The 23465-nt window shown below is 39.2% G+C and overlaps 1 protein-coding gene across 1 annotated transcript in view; it reads right to left on the bottom strand.

Annotated features, from left to right (window-relative positions):
- The window catches only part of ADAMTS16 (ADAM metallopeptidase with thrombospondin type 1 motif 16), a 377420-nt gene that overhangs the window by 312373 nt on the left and 41582 nt on the right, over positions 1-23465 (bottom strand). The window lies entirely within an intron of this gene.

Here is a 23465-nt window from a genome sequence, read left to right as displayed (position 1 = left end):
TGGTGAATTAGACAGATAGACAAATAAAAACAAACCACTATTGTGTGCCAGTTGTTACTTAATATTAATTAATTACCCCTATATTCATCAAGGAACGTATTGCCTATGTATGCTCAACCTTGAATACGGACATGCGTATGCCCAATGTATGTGTATTTAAAAAAAAAAATAAAAAAAAATGCACATCCCATTCGTTTTGCGTTCCTTGATAAACCAGACCCTCTATGATGATGTTATGGTCCATTCATACACCATTCATGTACACATATAGACCACATAGCAAAAATACTACATGTATTTCATTCTCATTTATGTTTTTAATGACAATTTGTTTAAACATTCTGGGGTGGATATGGCTCAAACAAGAGTAGTATATCTTTGTGAATGAGTCTTAAAAGGAAAAAGGTATAAACCATTGCTTACACTGTTCCCCATTACAACATTTGTCAGATCCCTTAGGCAGGGTCTGATTAAAGCTTCCAGCTGCCCCAGGCTAACACACCGATTGCCGCCTCCCCCCCAGTCCCTCCCAACCAATATCTATATACACATACACAGTGGTCAAAGTGGAAATTTAGAATAGTTTTACAATTAAGGCAGCAGAAGTGGCGGTATGGCATACCACAGTCTACCAGCCCACTTCCATGAGTTTGTGTGTGTGTGTATATGTATGTATCTCACACACATATACAGTTGTAAAATATTAATACATAAAAACACACAGGGCCCAATTCATTAAGCAAAGGAAAGCCAAAAAAATTAGTAACTTTGCACCTGGGCAAAACCATGTTGCATTTGAGGTGGATATAAATAAAATGTGGGGACAGGTTTATAGTTAGGGTAGGGCATGTCTTAGATCAACTTTAAATTGCAGTGTAAACATAAAGCTAACAAGAAATGTGTGCGCTACATGAAAAAAACAGCCAGTATTTAACTTATGTGCAAAATAATAAACTAATATGTACCCCTTTGCATTGTAACATGGTTTTGTCCAGGTGAAAACTTACTTTTTTTTTTTCTAATTACTTTCATTAATTAATCAGGCCCATATTAGTTTGAAAACACATTAAAATGTCACTAAAGTAAAATTCCACATTCAAAATTAGACAGATTACGCTGTTCTCGCTTACCTGATCTTGCAGTGTAGACTACCTGATGTTCACTCTTGCTTGTTCTTGAAGCATTGTTGTCAGTTGGCCTCTGGAACCTTGGAGTCCAGTATTGAAAATGTGCAAAAATGCAAAATGTTAAACCCTGAATGATTCAAACAGAACACTCCATAATGACCAAATAAAACAACCCTTTAGCACAGGCATATATAGATAAAAGATATGAAAATTATTTATAATCATATACTAACATCTACCAACCCCTGACAGTCAGTTAATCCCCCAGCCCTTAGCCAATTAATAATTTTTATGTCCCCTTGCAGCTTATTCCCCCCCCCCCCGCATCATGTGCCACTGCCCCCCCCCCCTCCGTAGAGAATAAGTAAATCCACTCAGCCTATTAGCCTATTATTTCCCCCCAGGCTTGATGTGTGCCACTGCCCCCCCAGTACAGAATAATATGGCCACCCAGCCTATTATCTCCCCCTCAGTCATGATCTGTGCCTCTGTGCCACTGCACCCCCCAGTCATGATCTGTGCCACTGCCCCCCAGTAATGATCTATGCCTCTGCACCACTGCCCCCCAGTCATGATGTGTGCCTCTGTGCCACTGCCCCCCAGTCATGATGTGTGCCTCTGTGCCACTGCCCCCCCAGTCATGATGTGTGCCTCTGTGCCACTGCTCGCCCCAGTCATGATCTGTGCCACTGCCCCCCGTCATGATCTGTGCCTCTGTGCCACTGACCCCCACAGTCATGATCTGTGCCACTGACCCCCCCAGTCATAATCTGTGCCACTGACCCCCCCAGTCATTATCTGTGCCACTGACCCCCCCCAGTCATGATCTGTGCCACTGACCCCCCCCAGTCATGATCTGTGCCACTGACCCCCCCCCCAGTCATGATCTGTGCCACTGACCCCCCCCAGTCATGATCTGTGCCACTGACCCCCCCAGTCATGATCTGTGCCTCTTTGCCTGAGACCCTCTTGTGCTACTGCCCATCCCCAGGAGAGAATAATGAAGCCATGCAGCCTATTCATCCGCCCCCCTGGTTTTTAACACCCTCTGGGCAGCCCATAAGTGCCGTTTAGTCTAACTTTTACTTACCTGCCGAACTGTGATCGCCTATTCTGTTCACTCCGGCGCCCAGCGGTGACTCTTCTTTCACTACGGGCGCGGTCTGCCTGCTTAGTGTAGTCTCGCGAGATGTTAACATCTCACGTGACTACACTAAACAACGCACCGCGCCCGCACTGACGGCAGCTGACAGCTTCTGATTAGCTGTTAGGTGCCGTCTACTGCACGCTAATGATTGGAGCTGTGTGACTTTGTATGGAGTCATAGGTGGACTCCATACACAGGGGCGAAACCCATAAGGTAGGCATTTTGGGGGGGGGGGGGGGGGGGGGGGGGGGGGGAAATCGGGCAATAAAAGAAAAAATTTTTTTTCACTTAACCAGCGCTGCGTTCCCTCCCCGACCCAGGTCAATACAGAAAAATCCCATTAATCACGTCAAAATGTAAAATACAAAAAAAAAAGCAAAAGCATCTTAGTATCTTATGCAGACAGTTTGGAATATTAGGTCATACTTTGAAATTATTGATCTTTCGCAACATAACCAATTCTAAAAGAGATTCTTTATGAGCCAACGTTCACATAAAATGGTAAAGGCTGGAGGTTTGACTTCATTCGCTGTGCCAATATAAAACCTATAAATGTGAAGAAAGAAATAAAATGATATAGTGCATGCAGTAATTCATGTTTTATTTTATAAACGAGCCTTTGTTCATGTAAAAGATTGCTGTGTCATAGTAACCCTATAAATTATTTAGGTGTCAAGATAATATATTCTATTTGTATCAACAGCAACACTAGTGACTAGCAGGTAAAATTAGTAGCACAACAATCATCCTATAAAACTGTGCATGTCATGCACATATACACTGAATAAATAGACCAGTGTGAGATTCAAATGACAAGACAGTTCCACAAAGTCATTTACAAAAGTCTAAAACTAGTGTGTCTCCCACAGTGCATATGCCATTTGCACCTATTTCTGCATGAATGCACCAATTTTTATAGGAAGCACTTGAAGCTGTGGGCCAAGGTAGAGGCATTTGTGGAAGGCAGCCAATTGTAATATTATATTATGGCAGTTACTGGGCGGATTAGGACATTTCTTGCCGAGTAATGTTAGGTACATAAGTGCACTAGTTATGCATCCACATGTGCTACTCTGAGCTACATTAATTAAATATTACCATCACATTGTGACCCTGGCCCCCTTCACCATCCCACTGTGCCCCTTTTGTGAAAACCTGTGCCCCTGGCCCCCTTCACCATCACATTGTGCCCTCCATCAGTTCCCTTTTATTACACTGTGCCCACTGCGTCCGTTAATTTATTTACCTTTTACTTGACCTTCTTTCAGGGAGGAGGATGCCGGGTCCCGGGCGCCACTGGATTGGTAAATATGATTTTCTTAAACGGACGCCAGCTGCGGCAGCGGGCTCCATTATCGGCTTGAGACCCTGTGCCGTGCACCGGCTACACTGCCGGTTGTTCCGCCACTGGGTACGCGCCTTCTTGCTCCTCTTATATTTCTCTGATGTGCATCTGCATATTTAGGACATTCTTGCTGACATCAGCAAGCGCCAGATTTAAAAGGACAGTTTAGTGCATACAGCTATGCCTAAGCAATAGGTTTTCTGTGTTTCTGCATCCAGATAAAAATTTGCATATAAACTTAGCTTTACTGATCAGGCTCATCGCTGACTATCCTTGTGTTTGAGGTCTGATTTTCTGCCACTGGCTTATCTTCAGTTAGCAATAACACTCAGAGTCTGACAGTTTGATATTCTAGAAATAATGGTCAATTTATACATTGTAGCTTTCAAGCTCTGTTTAAATAGAAACACTAGTGGTAAAGTAAATTAAAATGTATACATTATGTTAAATGGAAATTGCACTATTTACATACATTGAAAAGAAATATTTAATAACCATACATAATCTTATACAAGCTTTCGCAGGATCCACAGGAGAGCCAAAATAGGTTGAACTTGATGGACTGGTGTCTTTTTTCAACCTCATCAACTATGTTACTATGACACTGTTGACATCCCATTACCTTCTTTGACTATTATGGATTTTTGAGCAAGTGGAGAAGCAGGATCCAAAACAAGACTACTACATTTAATTGTTTTCAAGGATTGTGCCCCTGCATGGACTCACTTTAAAAGGTGCTTTCCACAAGGACTGCAGTTTCAAGTGACTGTGTTAGGATCTGGCAAAGACACAGGACTTCGTCATCAGTCCATGCGGCTGTTATGAGCTGCAGTCAATTCAGTAATGCGGCTTCTAATTGTTACCTTGCTGACTGAGTAGGTTCTTCACTGGGTGCAGCCAGGCTGGAATCAGTTGTGTAATGTGTTCTATCACTACATCTTAGACACAGCTGTCAATCATTCAATTAGGCTGCTATTGGATAGATGTGCTTTAAAAGGCTTCATTTTCCTGCTTCCTGTGCTGGTTGTAGCTTATCTCTACCAGTGTATGCTTGTCTCTATATTTCTTCGTTTGGATATTTTGGATTTTGACCTTGGCTTGGATATTTGGATTTTGCTCGTACTCTCTCTGCCCCTAACCTTGTACTGCATTTTGAACTTTGCTAGAACTCAGCCTGCCCTGACTTTGAAATTGAATAGACTTCGATTGTACACCATTAATTCTGGTCTTTTGTCAGACACTTGTGCTTGTTCTCCTTGGGCCTTACATCTTCACCGCATGATACTTGTCAACCTAAGCCTGCACTACCTAGAGCTTAAGATCTGGGGCCACAAAGGTATTCAGGAGCAACTCATGCTCTATAAGAACATTGGCTGCTTTATGTGAAGACCGTTGCAAGCTGGTTATGCATGTCTTAGAGCTAGCATACCAGTATCATAACAGACTGCTCTCTTCCTGCATCTGCATACTAGTGCCTGTACCAACAGTCTATTCTCTCGCCACCTTGTTACAATGCAGATTCTCAGGTCTGTAAGGATTTCCTCAACAACTGTACTATACATTTTGAGCTTCATCTCTAGTCTCATCTCTATGGTAAAATAATGATCAACTCCTATACCATGCCTCTGCCTTCACTGCAGCCTTTCAGAAAGCATTTGACAATGTTTAGGCAAGGTCTCTTATACAAATAAGAACCAGCTTGCAGAGGTATTCCAGCATCCCTGGATGACATAATTTCTGAGAAAATAGATATTTGCTTTATGGAGCATTCTCAATTAGCTCCAAACTTACAGAGATCTCTGGTTACCCCTATGCAGGAAGAACAATTTTACCTCTATGAAAAGGAACAATATCACATGTAATCCTTTGATTTTTACATGTCTTGCGGCATCAGCTAGCACTCCCTAGCTAGGACACGCCAAAACCTAGGTGGCTACCCTCTGATTGGTCAGAGCATGAGAAAACCATTCTAATTGGTGTGAGTAGTGCTATGGATCATAATTTAATTCTTAATCAGATGTATTTTGTCTTTTTCACTCCAATATGCAAAACTAAAATAGAAGTATATGGTGTACACTGAGGGGTTAAAACTGAATTTGTGTACACCATGTAATTCTTGATGAGAAATAAAATAGAACACAGAAAATGATAGAGTGCTCACTAGGTTTGGGTAAAATAATAATATAAATAAATAAATATAAATGCACTCACCCTTAATAGGGGTAAAGAAACTTTAAATGACAAATAAGTGTAATGTTCACAGATGCCAGAGTTAGTAAACGCCGTAACAATTTTATTCTGAAATTAATAACATTATATAGTGTATTACTTTCTTAAATTAAAAGAGGGCACTTTAAAAAATGTTTTGTGCAAATTAAAGGCTATTACAGAGTACACCAGTGATGGTCAACAGGCGGCCTACACCAGCTTCTTCGTGCTTTGATGTCAGATTTGTTTGTGACAGCTTGGTACACCTTACAATAACATGCCTTCTGATATGTTATTATAGAAAGGTTTATACATCTTTGGTTAAATGTATGGTTTTAACTCATAACTGATATTAAGGGTGATGTTTGAGCCTATTGAAGGTTAGAAGGTGACCCCAAGTGGCCCCTGAAATGTACCACGTTGTCCATCACTAGAGCACACTATATACTTCTATTTTATTTTTGGAGAAAATATATATTCACAATACATCTGTTAAAGAACTTGGAAGTTCAATTATAATGCATTGCAAATCTCCCACCTTAATGAGGTAAATGGAAATATTGCAAGCATTTTTCACAGCAACATTACACACTATATAGATTTCATTTTTGAGTCCCTCTGTGCTAAGTCATTCACTAAAGACAAAACTCTAGTACCACATCACCCTTTCTGTACCCCAAAACTCAAGGCATGTCAGATTGCATCAATGACAATCTAGAAATTGAATTATCTGAAAATCTACTTCCCCTGTTGGTTTCTTTTACCAGATGAAAAAAAGCATCCTCTAAGATCCTGTATTGATTAAAAAGTGACTAAACATAAGAATAAAAAAAAAAATCTGTATCCTTTAATCCCTGAAATCCTGGATTGTACTTGAGGAGGTGCTGCTTTTTCTAAAACTAGGTGTGATGAGCATACAGGCTCATCATGAAAACTACTATTTTTCATTGACCTGAATTCTATGTGGAACTAAATACTAAAAACTGTTGTAAAGAAAATGTTCAATTTTTCCAGCTGGACAACTTACAGTTCTTTGAGTGATAATGGAAAAGGAGTCTTTTTCCCACTCATTTCCAAAACTGACCACGGTAAAAATCATTTATATTCAAACGTGGTAGTTGTGGTTGTCGCAGGAGAGGTTGATCTTGTCTTAATGTTTCTCAAATACATCTGGTTTGTCGAAGTCGTATAATTGGATGAACGAAAGTATATTGGTTTAATATTGTTTTGCCGTGCGATTGCGATCCGTACGCCACGTAACACGTGGCGTGGTGCGATCGCACGGTAAAGTACGCACGCACACACTCGCATTACAACATTTAGTTATTTATATAATTCATATTGGTTCCATCACACTGTAATTTAGGAGCAGATAGTATTTGGTTTATTATTAGTTATATATATATATATATATATATATATATATATAGTGATTATATGTACACTTCAGTGATATTCAAGATTCAGGTTATAGGAAAGGTACCACGCCTGGTGTCATATTAAAGCCCTATTCATCAGCAGCTGTCCGGTGCAGTCGGCGAAGAGATCGCACATTGCATACTTTAGTTATTGATATTAGAGAATAAACCTTTGTATGATGCTGGTTATGAAAGGAGCAGACCCCCGTGGAGAGACGACCCCCCCTCCTTTGGATTCCTTAGATTGAATCAGCCTATGATCTGTTTACCCTGAACCCACCCAACGTCTGGACCTATAGAAGCAAGCTACGTCATCTCTATTGTTCACAATGAAACACTGACTGTATATATAATAGCAGCATCCCCCACCAGCCTCAGTCACTTCTGACACAGTATTCTAAGCAGATATACTGTCCATTGGGTCCCGTGGTCGCGCAGCGAGCGCAATGCGATAAGAGCGTGGTATGTTTGTATGTAACTTTTGGTATTGGCTGTACTGTACTTTATTATAATATAATAATGTATTGAATTGTTGACTATTTACATCTGCTAAAATAAATAACTTTGTGCTTTGGAAACACATACAATTGATTGGGCAATGCTTATTTGAAAACGATAGAATTACTTTAATAGGCTATATGTAAAAGTATTATCATCAAGAAAAATGTAATTTCACACTGGAAACAATGCGCTGCTGGAAGCATTTGATCACCTGAAAGGTCACTGGATTTAATTATAACATGTTGCATGAAAACAGAAACTAAGGAATTAGATATTACTGTACAGATCATAAAACTAAACGAGTAAAAGCATGACCCTGAAATGTGCTGCCTGGCCTAACCCTAGCTTGTTTCCAACCATGATTATTTCTCATCTCAATGGTCAGTGGGGTGAACTTGGGAGCCACAACCTGTGTGTGTCTCGCTGAAAAACTTCTCTCCTCCTTGTGAGGGTCTCCATTGAAGACTAGTGACCCAGAATAGTAATTGCTCATGTGAGTCATTGATATCTGCTAGCAGCACAGTGGATCCACATCCACAGTCACCGACATCACCAACATTCTGTGGACAAGATTTCATTTTGTGGAATGAGATTTAAATTAAATTATGGGGTGCATAGTGGAAATTAAATGTGCATCTCCCAGACTTAATAATTAGGACACCGAATCATACAAAATTGACCCATGTAATAAAGTCATAATGTCACACTATCTTGTTAAAGACATTATGCTAATTTTATATCAGTAAAGTATATTAGGTTGGAAAAACAATGCTTGACTTTCTTTTTTGACTTTTAGCTTGTTTTCCTTACTATACACGATTAAAAGTAAGATAACTCTGCTTTAGATAATGAAGGGTAACACTATTTCCTATACATTGAGGGCATAGTTGATTAGTGAAGGCAAGTACGGTTGTACTTTAAAGAGGACCAGTTTTGTGAACGGGTACTGGGTGTTGAACCATCAGAATTGCATTTTCTGGTCTAGATCTCTGACCACTGACAAATAACGGGGGTCAGGTGAGTGCAGCGAATATGTACACTAATCAATTTTAACATTGCATTCAAGAAAACTAAATGTGATCAAAATGAATTTATTTGGGAATTCTTATCGATGATGACCACAAAACATGTTTTAATGTCAAATAACAAAAAAGTAAATGAAAACAAAGAAATAAAGTGGTAGTGTAGAGCAGACAGTTTTTCTAGTGAAAGTAATCTTGTGTGGAGCAGTTGCAACTGAAATAATTTTGAAAAAACTGAGTGTTTGCGTGTGAGATTCAGCAGCAGCTACACACCCCCAAAAAAGGCTAAATATTATTATATTCTATTTTTTTCTATTTTTCAATACTCTATTTTGGAAGGATCATTCAGTGAAATCTTTAAAACAGGGAGTTTTTGTGTGAGGGCTTTTGTCTGGGCATTTTCAACATTCAATGATCGCATGTAGAACAATGCATTGGCTGCAAAAAAAAAATGTCATCTGCCATGCCACCAACTGAAGCCCATTAGATAAATTAAACAAAAAAATGAGTGCAAGGTGCAAGTGAAACTTTATACTGCAGGCAAAATGGAGAGCGAAGAGGCACTAACAATCCAATGCCATTAGAATAACAAGAGGCATCAGTAGATATTTAGACAAGCAGATATCCAATTGTAAAGAGCTACCTAATTTGATGTATATATAAATAAATGAGGATTCTGAGAGATGAAGGCAACCTGCACACATACTACAAAAATTCAAAGATTAGGCACACAATACTTTGCCAGAGCATTCATTAGTAGCCAAGAGCAGGGCTTTCCTACCTTGTTTTCCTTATATGTTCTGTGCCGTAATGCCGCCCCCTCTGAATCAAACCAGGTGACTCATAAAGATTTATGTGGGAGGGAGGGGGGAAAATCTTTGTTCCAGGGTAAGCTTTGTCCAAACTCGGGGTAATGGGGACTGCCCAAGACTTACAGCAGAGGTGGTCCCCAAGAAAGGGTACACTCACTGACACCAAAGCAACCGGGATGCATCACATTGTCGATGTGTCCCAACTAGTGACAGGCAGCCAGGGCGCACTGCTGGGATTAAATTATTGCTGCCTCCTGAGTGGACATGGGGGCTATACTCTTGGCCCCATTTCTCCTATCTCTGTGCTACTGGTTCCTCTTTATAAGATTTTACTACGTTGAGTTAAGTCCTGGGGGCATCAGAGTACCTGTGAGTGCATCCAACTCTATGGGAAAGTCGGCTGCTATAGGTGAAGAGCACTCCTGCTGGTTCTAAAAGCTTATGACAGATACTAGGAAGTCTGTCACTCACCAGACTGTGAGTGCCGCTTCTCGTGTGTTTAGGAACCGTGGCCGTCCACCATCCTGAGGGTCTGCGCATGTGCAGCCCTTTCAAACCTTCAGTACCTGTTGCTTTTAGTTAATTGGCTGATCAGGCAACACTCCCTATTTAAAGCACCTGTGGTCAATACCTCGTGGCCTGATCTTGGAGTCTCATTCCCTATGAGCCTCTGAAGGTGTTCCTGTGTTTCCTCGTGTATTCAGCTCCTGCTGATTCCTGTTGTTCGTTTGTGGTTTCCAGACCACTTCAACTCTCCTGTGTTCATTGTGACTGCACCAGCTGATTCCTATCCGCTGCCTCTGTGCTTCTACAGTATCCTGCTCACTTCAACTCTCCGGTGTTCATCGTGACTGCACCAGCTGATTCCTATCCGCTGTCTCTGTGCTTCTACAGTATCCTGCTCACTTCAACTCTCCTGTGTTCATCGTGACTGCACCAGCTGATTCCTATCCGCTGCCTCCGTGCTTCTACAGAGTCCTGCTCACCTCAACTCTCCAGGGTACATCGTGTCTGCAGCCAGCTGATTCCTATCCGCTGTCTCCGTGCTACAGTGTTCCTGCTCATTTCAACTCGCCTGTCTTCATCGGGTCAGCGTTCCGCTGCTTTCATCTCAGCTACTGGTTATCAGACCGCCTCAACTCTCCTGTGATCTAGAGGTGTCCAGTTCCATATACTACTGCTTCCTGAGTATTGCCTTGTTCTTGCTGGTCTACCTACCGTGCGCTGCACCAACTTGGTTACCGCTTCCACCTTCCAGTGGTCTCTCCTCCTGCCGGCCTTCAGCCGCTCAGGTATCCCTGCACATCTCTCTGACAGCCTGCTCTCCTGAACCGCGGTATGCATACTTCTCATTGACTGTGCTTGTGTATTGCATATCTAGCTGGACTGAGTTTGTTCTCCTCCGGAGTTCCCTATCCACTGAGACTATTGCTATCATTTGACTGTGTTTTCTATTTGCCTGGATAGTTATTGAGACTCTGTATATTTGTGCAGTGCTGCTCAGTTATCATTATATTGTGCATATCATCGTGGGATCAAGTTTTGTGTGCCCGTGTATACTCTGCATTGCATTCATCTCCTCGTGCTCCTCCTCACATATATATTGCAGTGGTACAACTTGCTAGATGCAGACCACTGTCTCCTGTTCCCTGTGACACCAGTTTCAAGTATCCTCTCACATAGCAGCGGTACAACTTGCTAACGCAGACCACTGACTCCCCTGATACCTTCACCTGGATTCCATTCCTTCACCTAGACAGCGGTACAACTTGCTATACGCAGACCACCGACTACCCTCACGTTTCCTTGTCCATCTAGTTCCTCGTGTACAGTTATCTACCTATTACCAGTGCTGCTAGTCATAGACTTTCCTCAAGCATTCTCTTACCATCTGCTGTCTCCTGTTCCGTGGTCACCCCGCTACCAGAGTACCATATTACCAACTATACTGCTCTGGTAAGTCCATCATCTGGTGATACCTGGGTAAAGACTCCTAGTGCCCGTGACAAAGTCATAACATTGTAAATGATTATATCCTGGGACCAGTGGTGCAATAGAAATCTGACCTTCCACTGTTTGGTTTTGCTTAGTTGTTAGCGGACTTGCATTGCTCTCTCCACCAAAATTTTAGTTTAAATAAAAACTAGGAACTTTTACCAAATTTACATTTGTGTCCGTGTGGATATTTATTAATTCAATTACAGTAGTAATAGGTTGGAACATGCAAAGGAGGTTTAGGTGCAATGATAGATAAAAAATAATAAAACTGCATATTGTTTAATTGAATCAGAGAAAGCAAATGCAACGATGGCAAAGTTCCAAAAGACAGCCCACTGCTGCCAAAACTGGAGTTAATTGGGACCGCTGTGAAGGGATCATTAGAAAATAGTATGTAGTGGGAAAAAAGGGGGGGAGGAGGGAGGAAAGACAGTGTAATGTGAGGCACTCCTTGAGTGCTCTGTAAAATGTAACTTTTATTGAAATTGATTAAAATTGGAAAGAAAATGGACGAAATAATTAAAAAAAATGGGATTGAATAAAAGGGGGGTGATAAGTGATTAAAATGCAAAATAATTTGCAACGTTTCACCTATATCCTCACAATTTTATGGCTACACGCTCAAATAGCGCTACGGTACTGCGTCCCTAATGCAACTAGTTGGTACAATATATATCCTTCAGATGTAAACTGAAATACGGAATCCAACTGGTGCCTGTTAATACATTCCTCAGTCACCTATCGCTGAATGTGCATTATCCGCTGAAAGGAGTATCAGGTTTAAGTCACAATATGGTGTAACAAGCTGTTGTCCGAGTAAATAAAATAAAAATGAGTTATCTCCCAAATCCAAAAGGGATCAAACTGTTTTGTCTTAATGATAATTGTATGGAATTCCTTTGGGGTTTTTTTTTTTTGACCCACAAACTGTAGCAGTTCTGCCATTGTTACCTCATATAACATCAAGTTAGTGTCTTATCAATTTCATCTCTCAGGGGTACTTATAACAGGACTCTGTAAATCAGTGCATCTTCCTTGAGCACTAGGTTGATTATTATATTTTCAAAGCCCTAAAGGAGTGCTTTCTAAGTGGAAGTAATATTTCATCTCCATTTGTTGATATTTATAGATGTTACGAGTGAATCACCCACCAGCCGATCGTTGTTTGTTTGATTGGCGCTTCCTGTACAGCTATTGAAGTGGTTGCGGTGTTTACAACAAGGATGGATGTTTAGATTATTCCTGGGCCACTGTATTCCGTATATGTTTTTATTGTATTGTTAGCGCAAAGCCATTTAGCCCATCAGCAGAATTTACAGGGGGAATAATAAAAATATTCTTTCCTGTTACGGAGTAATAGTTGCGATGGGCTACTATGCCTTTCAAATATACGGACACAATTTATAAAATCAATAAGGCATGTTTTATCTTCAATTCAGACCGATCAGTTCCTCCGGATTAATGATTAAAGTTAATTAATTTTCTTTATAATATCACGTAGGCTAAACAGGAAGACCAATCACCATACTATTATATTCCACGCTAACCAATAGATTAACCTGTATCTCATCAACATTGTCTGTGACAGGTTAATCTTGGTGTCAATCAAACACACAGGGGGACGGAAGGGGAATACATACGCCTATTATGGTGGTACACTTCTGATTGGTTCTTTAATTTCAAACCACACCTACCCGAAGGAGTATTTAAGAGCTGTCACTTCCTTGGGTCAGTTCGCCTTGAAAAAGCCACGGAGCGAAACGCGCGTTGGCGTTTTGTTTCACCCATCCTCCTTGCCTCCAATTTCAATCAAGAATCGCTCCCCAGTTTTTACTAGGTAGGGTATTTCACATAATCTCAGCGATTCTTGTAACTCATTTTTACCTATTCTCACTATCTCCGCTTTAGATTAATACAGCCTGCTGCTGCTCAATACTGCTCAATTAGATTTTGATTCAGACTCTACGGCTGTTATATGTGGACATAGTAATTCTACTTTTTCCACTTTTTAGAGGATAATTACTACTCGTATCATGCCGGTTTTAATACTATCTTGAGTTGGCACAACTTACTCGGGCAACAGCTTGTTACACCATATTGTGACTTAAACCTGATATTCCTTTCAGCGGATAATGCACATTCAGCGATAGGTGACTGAGGAATGTATTAACAGGCACCAGTTGGTTTCCGTATATTTCAGTTTACATCTGAAGGATATATATTGCACCAACTAGTTGCATTATGGACGCAGTACCGTAGCGCTATTTAAGCGTGTATCCATACAATTGTGAGGATATAGGTGAAACGTTGCAAATTATTTTGCATTTTAATCACTTATTACCCCCTTTTTATTCAATCCCTTTTTTTTTTTTTTTTTTATTATTTCGCTCATTTTCTTTGCAATTTTAATCAATTTCAATAAAAAAGTTACATTTTACAGAGCACTCAAGGAGTGCAACACATTACACTGTCTTTCCTCCCTCCTCCCCCCTTTTTTCCCCCTACATACTAATTATTATAGTGTTGGGTGCACCCCCCGATTAAAGTTTTTCTTTGTTCGGGTTCAATAAGATCAACATCTTATTAGTGTTCTTGTTATTCTGCCTAGTGCGGTTCTCCACCCCCATGTTTTTGCAGTTAGTATCATTAGAAAATAGACTGGAAGCTACTGAAAATTAATGTTAATGCTAGAAAATAGTAATATAAAAGAAAAAACTGGTCAAAATGACATTATTTCCCTATTTTTCATAATTGTTAATTAAATCCAGATCCAAAAGCTTTTGCGTTTGTTTGACAAAACTGGTAGCAAAGCCGAAGTCTGTTTTGAACAGACACACCCGTTTCAAAACCAAAACACAAGGGTCAGCGCACATCTCTGGTTTCAAATACTTCCTCAGATTCCCAGTTTTGGAATTTGACTAGACCATTCCAACATTTTTTTTGATACATTAGCCACTCCAATGAGGCTTTTGTTATAGGATTTGGGTCACTGTCCTATGTATCTTGCTAACTGCAGTTGATTTTACTCCCAGATACCTCCACATTTAGCTCCATTCATTTTACTCTTCTAGATAAAGGATAGCTAAAATCTAGTTGGCTGCTGCTGGCAAAACCTTCACTTTTCTTTTTTAGAAGATTTGATGCATTTCCCCCAATTCCCACTTGCGACCTGTCACCCACACAATGCACTTTAAACTGATACTTGAATTGATAATACATAAATATTACATTTAGTGAGAAATACATCCACCTAGCCATTTAGCCATTTCTTTGGTAGGTATTCATGAGTATATATCAAAAGCATGTTTGACATCATAAAAATGAAAGAAGTCACCACATTGGCTGTGAATGGTCACATGAGAATAGTGTGACAGGATCTTCAGCTCACATGATATATCACAGCAACAACTAATTAAATAAGGACTGAGGAATTTTAGCATCAAAGTTTTATAGCTGGAATTTATCAAGACTGGCATATCTGTTAATAATTACAGACTGCAAAAAGGGTATTACTGAGTTAATGTTACATTTTTCAAAACTACAATACAGATGTGTGCACAACTACTGTAGACTGACAGTACAACATAATGCGATTTGTTACTTAAAAATGTAACTAGCACAATGCATAAGTTCTCAAAAATGCAATGTGTCTCTACAACATTTGTGGATTTAGGAGCCAGATGGTGAGCCTATTTAGGCTTTTGGATAAACACCTAAATAGGCTCCTAAAGAAGCTTGCATATCAGACCCAAAAGAGGTATAGGTGCTATTTGAGTAGATGAACACGATATCAATATGACATCATAAGGAATAATACATCCAGTGTCAAATCAACTGTTTCTTCCTTAACACTTATTTCACTGTCTAAAGCTACAAGAATAACCAAAACAGGAAATTGATACTTGAATTGCCTCTAAAGCAATTCATATACTTAAATTAAAATGTATCAAATGCAACAAATTAAAATAGATGTTAAATTCCTCAGCATATAACTGGGCTATAACTTAAACAGCTGCTTCTAAAGAGAGTTTATCTAAAATATTTAAACTAAGACATGTAGAAAAAAGCTGAGTTCTATCATGTTAGGGTGGAACAAAAGAAAACTAATCTGGATTTTGCATCATGTCGTAACAATGCATAGTGGTTTCTGCATGCCAATCAGGGGCGGACCCAGACATTTGTCCTACCCCGGGCGATTTTAGGGGGGGGGGGATTTAGGCCCCGCCCCCTTTCTGTGTTCTAAGGCTGCCGGCGGCTGCACAGTATGTGCAGGTCCGTTCAGCAGTGAAAGTGTGCTGTCCCGCTGCTCTGATTGTGTTTAAAACACAATCAAAGCAGCCGGGCAGATTTTCTTACATTTATAATTGAACACTAAGGATTTGTAGGCCATAAATGTCAGGTACTTAACACTGTAGTTTTTGCTAACTACATTTAAAAATCACATTTATATTTGGTTGTAAATCGTAGGATGCATTGAATGTTGCTCATAAATCATGATGCTTTTAGCACAACTGTCAATCTCAATCCCTTTGTACAATCTAATGTATATTGCCACTAATGAGTTGTATTTTTAGCAGTATTCAGAGACTCTGCTCCCTGCCATACATTTTCACTCTTTCACTTCATAACTACATTTCACTGCAAACCTCGCTTACATTTCTCAAAAAACACGCTGCAAACTAATGCAGAGTTTGCTATCCTAGTAAAATCCTGTTGGTAAATAACAGATCCATAGCACTTACACTTATGCTTGCATGGGAAACTCAGTAACATCATATCATACCAAATTGGATGTAGTTATAACATGTACAGTAGGCTAAGAAAAATAAATTTAAAAGTACAGTGCGGAGAATGACCAACAGCACTTATATATACTTCAAATATAAAAATGCTAATAAATACACTATATGGACAAAAGTATTCGGAAACTTGACCATTACACCAATAGGGACTGTAATGACATTGTATTCAAATACATATACTTTATTTTTGGAGTTGGTGCCCTTTTGCAGCGATAACAGCTGCCACTCTTCTTGGAAGGCTTTCCACAAAATGTTGGAATGTTACCGTGGTAATTTGTGCCCATTTATTCTGTAGAGCATTTATGAGGTCAGGCACTGATGTTGGACGAGAAGGCCTGGCTCGCAATCTCTGTTCCAGTTCTTCCCAAAGGTGTTCGATGGGGTTGAGATCAGGGCTCTGTGCGGGCCTGTTAAGTTCTTCCACACCGAACTCATCAAACCATGTCTTTGTAGCTCTTGCTTTGTGCACTGGGGCACAGTCATGTTAGCTGAGAAAAGGGCCTTTCCCAAACTGTTGTCACAAAGTTGGAAGCATAGCAATGTCCAAAACCAAACTTCACAGTTGGCATAATGCAGACAGGTAACATTCTCCCAGACTCACCCATCTGACTGCCAAACAGAGAAGCGTGATGGGTCACGCCACAGAACATGTTTCCACTGCTCCACAGTCCAGTGTTGGTGTGGTATTACACCACTCCATCCGACACTTGGAATTGGTCTTGGTGATGTGAGGCTTGCATGCAGCCACTCATGGAAACCATTACATTAAGCTCCCGCCACACAGTTTTTGTGTTTACATTAATGCCAGTGGAAGTTTGCAACTCTTCAGCTATGGCGACTTTTACGCACCATGCGCCTTATCATTCGTCGACCCCACTCTGTGATTTTATGTGGTCTTCCACTTTGTGGCTGAGTTGCTGTTCCTAAACGCTTCCACTTTCTAATAATATCACTTACAGTCGACCGTGGAATATCCAGCAGGGGTGAAATTTTGCCAACTGTCTTGTTGCAAAGGTGGCATCCTATCACATTAGCTTGAAATCACTAAGCTCTTCAGAATGACCCATTTTGTACCACAAATGTTTGCAAATAGAGGCTGCATTACTAGGTGCTTGATTTTATACACCTCTGGCAACGAGTCTGAAACAACTCAATTCAATATTTAACAGGTGTGGATAAATACTTTTGTCCATATAGTGTATATAAAAGAGAATGTCAAAATGTATTGGTGCCTCAATATAAAAATACATATATTTAAAAAAAAAAAAAAAAAAGATTCAATTGGAAATAACAGCAAAAGGTTAGGAGTATCAGATAATTTAGTAGAACTGTAAAATGGTGGCTGGTTACCCACAAAACCAGATAAATATTATAAATGTGGTGGGAATCGATGTCTGACTTGTGGTCATATTTAGAATAACATTAAGGAATTTGTACAGGGAGATGCAAAATTTCATATAAAGGGGATTATACTGTTTATATTGTGACAGCAAGTATTATATGAATGTTTTTTATATTTTTTTATATTAAAAAAGGTACCAATAAATTTGGCATTCTATTTTAGATTTTTTTTTAGCATTATATATACTGACGTATATATAAGTGGTGGTAGCCATTTTCACCACTGTACTTTTAAAATGTATTTTTCTATGTTGAAAAGGGAGCACACATACCCTTTGTACAGCAACGAGTTTCACCATTTCAAACCACTTTGTTAAACAAGATAGATTTATATGTATTCTTCAATTTATTTGGAACTACTATGTACAATCGGGAGTATGGTTTTTTGTATTACTGTTGTGTAATATATGTTACATATCCTAGAAAACTTGAACAGCACTGTTCTGTATTATATAGAAAAAAGGCAAGTTGACTAGATATATCACAGGCTTACATAACGGGTGTGGTACGTCTTAACGGTGCTGACTACACCGACAACATTTATCCTGACATCTTCAGTCCGGACGGCTGCAACCAGACAAGGATCCATGACAACTGTTCTGTGAAGCAACTTCAGCCATTTACGATGAAGGTAGACGCCGGCGGGACTTGATAACATCAGTGAGATAGGCAACGCTGTTAACACTGCTCTTACGGGAGTAATGAAAGTATGAGGCTATGTACAATGTAATTTAGAAAGGGTTGTACAGTGTACATAGCCGCATACTTATTATTATCCCCTTAAGAGCAGCATTAACAGCGTCGCCTATCTCTCCAACGTCATCAAGTCCCGCCGGAGTCTTCCTTCATCGTGATTGACTGAAGTCGCTTCACAGAACAGTCGTCTAGGGTTTCTTGCCAGGAAGCAGCTGTCCAGACTGAAGATGTCAGGGTAAGTGTTGTCAGTGTAGTCAGCATCGATATGCTGACTACCACCATACATAACACTCTCTGTCACCAGCGAGCTCCACATTGTGATGCAGGACAAAGCACAGAGTGATAGGTTATTACTTCTATTTCACCCTCTCTGACTTACTCCTCATGTGTTATAATGGCCTATCACTGTACAATGCATATTGAGTGGACTTCCACTATAAAAAGGGATGCATGATCTAGGTCACCTCTAGATCCCCGTTACAGGAGATAACTTGTATTCCAGCAAGCATTTGTTCACTATAAGTGATCTCACAAAGCTTAGGAGACCGTAATGTTTGAACTCTGTTGCCCTTTATTTTCCACCACGTCACCTTCCCTCATTTCAGAAACCCTGGTAGGCAGCCACTGAAATTAAAAAGTTCACCATAATAAACTAAAATTAGCAAGACAAGGGGAAAGTAAACCTTGATGCACAAATAACAAAATATTTTGGTCCAGTCCATTTGCAGTGAACAATATAATCCACTTTTGTTGTCACTTTACCATAGAGTGGGAAAAAAGTATCTGGCAGAATCCACACTCAGGGTTATTCAATTCTTTAGTCACTTCTGTTACCATCAAACATTATAATGAACCCTTCTTTTATTTTACTTTCCTCGCACTATTGAAAATACTTTTTCAGATTCTCAGTACCAAAGCAGGTTCAAATAAATTGAAAGAAAAAAAGGGGAGAAAGGTGTGCCTAAGACAAATTAAAGTAATGTAATCATTTTAAAGGAATTCATAATGTGAAAAAGAAGAAACATAGGTTTATTTTGTTCCCTTTGAACTCTGTCTTCTATGTGAAATACAAATAAACAAAAAATGTCCTGAGCTTCTAACCTATAGGTTTTCCCCTAATAGAAATCATCTTGAACCATATTATGTGGTTGTTTTGAGGCCAAGCCGGCTGCCCCAATCTTATTTTAGCACAGTAAAGGCAGGTCAGGTAGCATACACTGACGAGGAGGGAGTGCACTTTGCAAAAAAATATATATATTTTTTTCTTTAAGCACTTGAACTCAATACCTTACATAATGTACATATATTTGGTACCCAGTATAATGATCTTAAATACAACTTATTTACTTATATACTACCAAATGCAAGCCCTATCTGTCCAGAAAAAAAAGGTATTTTAAATCGACTAGGGTACATAAAACTGTTAAAAACATTACTTGCAGTTTAAAACACCATGTAGGAAACTGTAAAATGTGATCAGATATTTAAGGCATGAAAGGGGTTGGTTAAAGGCATCTTACACAAATTACACTAAAGGAACTGTATTGCTTTGAGTACCACTCTTTAGTTTTATATGAATACAAGAAAACATTTCTCTTTTGTTACTTTTCAACATAGCTGCAATCAAATATAATCTGTGCTATGAGATCATAAGCACCTGTCATTCATGTGTCCTTATCAGAGACAGATGAGGAAAGAGATTAGGTGGAATTTAGGCAAACAAAGCAAACCAATCTATCAAATTTCTTTATGTATATTTATCACGGAAAGCACAATTAAGCAAGCTCATTTACAAGGTGGACCTGCATTATACAAGTCAAGTAACAATACACTTACACACAAATAGCCAGTAGATGCAAAAGTACCACGTTACAGGAAGGCCTGCAATCATGGGCACACTGAGGGCGCAAACCGACAGTTCCCACAGAAACCGTGCTTGTGACACATCAATTGAGATTCCACATACCAGAATATAGCACACGTGTTGGTGTGTCACAAGCACGGTTTCTGTGTGAACTACTCCACTGGTGTGGTTTAAATAATAGGGTGGTCAGTGAACCTAAGCACTGGGTGTTCAAGTGAAGTCAACAAAATATATTACACTATTAGCGATTTCCATTATTTTCTACCTACATGGTGAGATCCAGAGATAAGTCCTGAGAACCAGTTTTACTTCTACATATTATGAGCATGGACAAGCTTATATCTGGTACGCATACCACTTTTTCAAGATATTATCCCACAATCTAATAATATTACACTATGAGGCGCCCTGCTTTCCTATCTTTGTAGATTTCTTCATCTGGATTGACCATCTGCTAATACGCAATTGGGCTGCTGCTTGAACATAAGACTGTGTGTGCCACTATAAACTTCCATCTGCACTGCTGCATTTTGGATTATATCTATTGGGACAGTTACAAACTGAACTTGATTTTTTGAATAGCGCCATTTACACTTTCGCATTGCATTTTTACATAAAACATATATATATTACACTATGTAACATAATGAACAAATACAATTATGAGAAAATAATTGTTAATATGTTCAAAAGTTGGTGATGTCTTCATTAGCAATAATATTGGATGGTTATGCCCCCTGCGGTGGTGCATCACCACTGAGAGGCATCTCCTACTCCCGACCAAGATGATGAGGAAGGGGTAACGTAGAGTCTAATGCCAGCCACATGGGCTTAGCGGCAAGATCAGTGTCACCGATCTTTGAAGCTACGCGCGGGACAGGGTCTGGTCAATACTTGGATGGGAGACCATCTGGAAATATGACATAGAGATGAGGTTGATTTATGAATATAAGAAGAAAGAGGATACAACAGAAAAAAGAACGTAAAGACCCTTTATTACAGTTGATTGTCGTCTGCCTGTTGATGCAAGCATATCACCTAGGGGGGGGGGGGGGGGGATCATACGACACCTATCCTTTTAGGATAGCACGGAAGTGCTTTAAAAGATTCTATGGAACTACTTGGATTTACTTCATTATATAGGTTACATGTGCCTATGGGGAATTTTCCTATATGTTTTTCTGACATTTAGTTTGCACCTTGCATGGCAAATTACTGAGCGCCATTGTCCAAACCATTGTATGTTCGAAGATCAGAGTCCAATTTGGACATACACTTCTGGAATCAATGAGGCCTCTTTGGTTGGAATAGATCTCTCACCGATTGACTGCAGTGAACAACATGCCCGATAACTGTTTTTGATTGTATTATTATCAGGCGTTAGCCTTTTTTTTTTTTTTTTTTTTTTTTTTAATTGCCTCACATCCTGAGATACTGCACTAAATTACTGATATCAAGTGAAGTTAATGGGAGGTACATAATACCATGGCCAGTGTCCTCCATAGGGGCCCAATGGTAGCAGATTATATTGGGGTAGCCTAAGGGGGGTGATGGCCTATTTTTATGTACAGACACATTCCCCTGCCTATAATTTAACTCAGATGTGTCCAGGGATTGTTGGATGGGACCAGACCTCAATCCACCCATTACTGGCCACAGAAAAAATTGACTGCATGCACCAATAGGCAGTGAAACCCCCTTAGCAGCATCTGCTTTTGACAATGCTGTGTAGCAGCATAGAGGGTAGCAAGAAGCAGCCACACCAAGGTCTGAGGTTCCACTCAGTGGCCCTGTTAATAGCACTGAAGGAATTGCTAAATTAATATTGTCTTATATTGACAGTAAATACCAATCTTTGAGATGAATCTGAATTGTAAAAAAAAAAAAAAAAAGTGCTATTAATTACCCATTGATATAATTTAGAAATATTTCATATGTTTTCCAGAAAAAAATAGCTTCAATACGCATTTGGAAGGAAATATAAAGGTTGTACAAAAATGCATATGAGATGGAAATCAATAAAGAAAGGGAGTCACAGTAAAGATTTAGGAACATTTTGAGATGGTGAAACACAGATTGCCCTTTACAATAAAGCATCCTTTTCCTAATTTTGTTCAGTGTAGACAAAACCATATAGTCAAAGCAATGTTTTCTTTTTTAATTAATTCTTTACAACCGAGCCAAGATTTGGAATTTTAACCAGTTAGACTTTGAATTAGGAATATAAAAATAGAACAATAAGCTATTTTTAAGAAAATATATTTGTTAAAGTACATCAGCACTAGCAAGCACAGCCATGGCTCTGAAATTCAGACATTTGTTCACAAATTTAGATACTCTTTGAAGTTAATATTGCTATTATAATGTGGTTCACTTATTAAGGTCATAACATAATTATCTTAAGAATGTTAACTATGAATGTTCATCCACTTAAGTGGTTTGAGGTCAATATTTAAACCCTTTGTAAGGAAAGCAATTTGAGTATATTTTCGGAAGCTTTTGTTAATTACTCAGCAGTATTGTGAATCTTACAGGGATCGGACCAGCATTAGTTTATAATGTCATTGTTGATAAGTTGACTGGCAAGGTAAGCACATTTTTGTAGGTTTTGATAACAAACAACACTCTCTAAATCAGCAATTGAAAAATGTTATATGAAGTTCGGACTCCTGAACACAAGAAGAATAAAATGCTTATTGTTCATTCATGTGCTGCCTACAAGCATTTAGGAATGTAGCAAATGCCAGACTCCAGTGATTAAAAGAGGGAGACCAATACAAAGAATTCTTAGTATATAACTAAGGATGTGCATTCTAATGTATAGCTCCAGTTTATTTTTGCAAATTGATGTTTTAGGCCATGACTTAGTACATTGTTTTCAGACAAGATTTTGCATGTTCTAAATTATTAAAACAGTACAATAAAACGTCATCATTACATACTAGCCAACACTTCATAATGTGTTATTTTTGGCATTATTTTGGCTTAAACAAGGTTAGTATAGTCATACAATTGAATAAGAAGTTGTCCGACTATATTTTAGGTATAGAAAGAAACATTTGCATCTCATTAAAAGTCCTGTAATTAATCTGCCTTTTTATATGCATAAATTGTCAGTGGAAGC

Source organism: Mixophyes fleayi, chromosome 5 (genome assembly GCF_038048845.1).
Source record: "Mixophyes fleayi isolate aMixFle1 chromosome 5, aMixFle1.hap1, whole genome shotgun sequence".
Taxonomy (NCBI): domain Eukaryota; kingdom Metazoa; phylum Chordata; class Amphibia; order Anura; family Limnodynastidae; genus Mixophyes; species Mixophyes fleayi.
This window is presented reverse-complemented; position numbering and strand designations above follow the sequence as displayed.